Genomic DNA, 4084 nt, shown 5'->3' on the forward strand with positions numbered 1-4084 from the left:
TATATATATATATATATATATATATATATATATATATATATATATATATATATACATATATATATAAAAGCATATGTTCAACTCGGTTGGTTACCATGAGCAATGTAAGTAACTACGGTTAATTTCGATTGACATCGATTAGTCAATCGTCTTACCGCGCTTTTCGATTAAATTTGCTTATATAAATTGTTAATATAACCCTTAATTACATTGACTATGTTTAGTCGTTAATCAAATAATCTTTAATTACTTTCATTCATTTTAATCGTTAATTCAATAATTTTTAATTGAATTCCTTCAAATCAATCGTTAATTAAATAATATTTAATTAGATTTCTTGAAGTCAGTGGTTAATTAAAATATTTTTAATTGAATAGGCTTTTATTAATCGTCAATTATCGTCGATAATTAATTGAAAAAGTAATTAATTATTTGCAATTTTGATTCTATTTAAACAAGCATGTAATGACGTCTAGTCTTTGATTTGCTTCACTTTTTCGTTCCGCTAGTGAATAGTATATTCAGTTATAGTTACAAAAAAGTAAAAAGAAAAAAATGTCAGAATACACAGTGCGCTCGAGCGTGCTTTGTCGCATCAGAAGTTAGTCGCCCTTGACGCGACAGGGGGGAGGGGGGATCGCAACAATCATACGCAAGTTAGTGTCTCAATCGCGCGCCATATCATTCCGCGACGTGGAGACGAATGGCTGCGTTGCGTTGCGCGCTATTATCTCTTCCGAGTTAATTGAAGCGACGTGAGATGAATCGCGATGATATTTCGCGTGCTCCGTCAACGTGCTGGAATTATCGTAAGCATTGAGCACAACGTGTAATTCGAAGGGTAACGGCCACATTCGATTTTCGTAAATTTGAGCAAAAAGCGCGCTCCACATATTCTCGATTCGCCTGATCGACGAATAAGCGTTGTTATTAACCAAGAATATCATTTTTTGCTTTCAGACTTAGCAGAGCTTACGATCGATCGAGACGCTGTTCTGCGAAGATTACGGATGCAGTAGATGGCAGATGCGGTACCGGAGGATCCGGTTCGGGCCATGCAGAGTCGATTTGCAGGTTAGTTCACAGATTGCCTGCATTTTTCCATTCTTTAATATAATCTAATATAATAAATATAATCTTATCGAAATGATTCGAACTATCACAAATAATTAATCTACTGTGATTTTAGTCCGTTAAATAGAATTCGTTAATCTAATGAGCAAAATCACATTTTTGTTACAGATTCGGTGAGTGAAAGAAATGGGAAAGATACTAAGGTGAAAGTACAAAGATTTTAGGTAATGGGTTCGTTTTCAAGATTTCATTACAATCAATGCGATTTACCTTGTTCGTATTATTTTGCATGTTTTGGGTAATGTGATGGGATTCAGTGATATGAGTCGCACTTTTCCTTGTTTTAAGAAGTAAGAATCACTTTTGATACTCTCAATCATTTTTTCTCACTATTACATTTTTATATTATTCATACATCTACTATCACACATACACATATACACTCCTATAAACCCGCATACTCATACTTACATATTTACACATACATGCTTATGCTCGCATACACACATTGAGCTACATTGTTTTGTACAAAACTTTCGTACAACTTTCAAACGGATGAACAAAAAATTGAAGTAAATTAATAGATTTTAAACAAGCAAGGACAAATCTTCACAGTTGTGTTAATGAAATATAATGTTATATTTTATTAGCGACTCGTACCACTTCGTTCATTGTTCGATTTTCTACTATGATTGTCCGAGCACGGTCGACTAAAGTTCGACCCTTAAACTTCGCAAAGCGAGTAGCGAAGTAATCATGTCGGAATAGCGACGTGCGCGAAACTCACGGTAATTTCACTCGCAGTTAATGAATTTCGCAACTGCTGCGATTTGAAGTTTTCTATTTCATATCTGTGGAAATAAAATTTCTGTCGAGTCACACGGTTAATACGTTGTTCGCGCAATTCGTGTTAATAGATTTGACGAGATCGCCGCGAGTTCGTTTGTTTATGTTTACGTTTGTGTCGCGGACACGTTCGTTCGACAAGAACCTTTGGTCGAATAAAATTCGTGATTTTCGCATTTCGAAAGTAATTTCGCTAATGAGATCGTGGAGCAGTTTTTGCAGAAATATTGCAAAGCCATCAAGCGTGAGAATATCACGCCATTTTTGATCAATTCTTATGTAGCTTTGATAGATTTTCGCGATTTTTAGGCATGATTTTCGTGATTTTCAGGCGCGATTTTTGCAATTTTCAGGCGCGATTTTCGCGATTTTCAGGTGCGATTTTTGCAATTTTCAACCGCGATTTTCGCGATTTTCAGGTGCAATTTTTGCAATTTTCAACCGCGATTTTCGCGATTTTCAGGTGCGATTTTCATCATTTTCAGATATGTTTTTGAAATGCTGAAATTTCACGATAAACATTTATTAAATTACATTTCGTTTCACGATAAACATTTATTAAACAACCGCGCACTAATTCCGATTTTCCGACTTTCTGTTAATCGAAGTCGTAGATTTCGTCCCGAGATAAATCATCCAAACTTTTTATTGATGCCGTCGTTAATCCGCTAAATGCCGTTAAAACGTGAACATTAATTGCGCCACGTGCGCAATGAAGAACGAGGAAGTGAAAAATAATCAACGTGGGACGACGAAGACTGGACACTTTGGTGGGAACACCGGATGCAGAACAACGCAGTTTGGGATGCGGCCATGAGTTTTATGCTGGTGGGTCCGGCCGGGACATCCATGGATTTTCAACGATGATGGTGAGTGTTGAACCTCAACACTCAAAGAGTGACATACGGTGTAATGCATGTTTAGTAAATCGCATTGATTTCTAATGAATAGGATAAGAGTTGGGAATGTGATATTTTAATAGCGTTTATATATTTGCGATTTAATTACAATCGAAAATCGATTGCAGTATTGTGGAATCAAAATTTCAACTCCCCATTAAGATATCACATTACATCTCGACATATTTTTATTATGATGCAGTATAATACATATAATAGCACTTAATAGATATCACACTACATCTCCACATATTTTTATTATGATGCAATATAATACATTTAATAGCACTTAATAGCATTTAATAGCACAGTTAACAGCACTTTAGTGCACTGATATATTGTGATTCATATACGAAAACATTGTGATGTACGAAAATATTGATTGCTCTATATTTGATATCGGAGCGGTAGAAAACAAATGCGCGATAAAAAGTCGATAGATTTCACCACATCTCTTCTGTAAGACTCGTTTTCCGTGATACTCTCCGCGCGATATGTTCCGCGTTTTCGCAAGTTGCCAGTCCGCGACATTTACAGTCGTGTCACGACATTTGCTAGCTAGCGTCGTACAGGCGCGTTTGTCCCGTTTTGTCACAAAGGGAAATATTTACGGCTGATATTCAGTATACACGGGACATGTAGAATGTATATTGCGAGAAATTGGAATCTGGTCAAGCTGCTTTTATCGGATAAGGAGATTGGATGCATTCGAGTCGTAGCGCGTGAGATTGCTCGCATATGTCATACAATCGAGACGCTTTCGGCGTCCCACTGTTCACGTATCGCGTATACAATTTGCTTCTCGAACGCACACATGTCGCAAAAATTATACTCTCCATTCGTGATGGCCGGATGTCTCTTTCCCTGTCGCGGTAAGAATCATGCTGGGGGAAGCACAGCGCGTGATCGGATCGCGCTTCTCTTTTTCTATCACCTCCGGAATATCTCTCCATCGGGGCGCGATCGAGCGTTCTGTCCTCCGCCATGTTTCCCACTTTGCAATATTTTTCAGAAATTCGCGCGACGCGGTATACGCAGCACACGTGAGGCGTACTGCGGCGGGAGATGAGCGGGAAATAAAAATCCCAGATTATGTTCTCTCTCTCTACTCGACGGGATGTAAAACAGTGCAGTTTTAGCAGGGACTCTTTTAGCCGTGGCGACATGTACGTGCGAGGCGCTCTCCTTGCTCGAAATCCCCGGAGAGCAGCCGTGCGCGGATGCATATGCGATAGAAAGCTGTGTATGTGTATAGGGAGGAAGGG

General features: G+C 38.2%; 1 protein-coding gene and 1 long non-coding RNA gene across 4 annotated transcripts in view; one reads left to right on the plus strand and one right to left on the minus strand.

Annotated features, from left to right (window-relative positions):
* The window catches only part of LOC116854026, a 92626-nt gene extending 91188 nt beyond the window's left edge, over positions 1 to 1438 (plus strand). Inside the window, exons 3-4 of the long non-coding RNA XR_004380065.1 lie at positions 961 to 1074; positions 1243 to 1438. This is a non-coding gene — a long non-coding RNA (uncharacterized LOC116854026). The remainder of the gene's footprint in view (positions 1 to 960; positions 1075 to 1242) is intronic.
* Positions 1 to 4084, minus strand: part of LOC116854025 (lachesin-like) — a 471144-nt gene that overhangs the window by 50236 nt on the left and 416824 nt on the right. The window lies entirely within an intron of this gene.

Source organism: Odontomachus brunneus, unplaced genomic scaffold (assembly GCF_010583005.1).
Source record: "Odontomachus brunneus isolate Ranch 3 - 2012 unplaced genomic scaffold, Obru_v1 Obru_scaffold_007, whole genome shotgun sequence".
Taxonomy (NCBI): Eukaryota; Metazoa; Arthropoda; class Insecta; order Hymenoptera; family Formicidae; genus Odontomachus; species Odontomachus brunneus.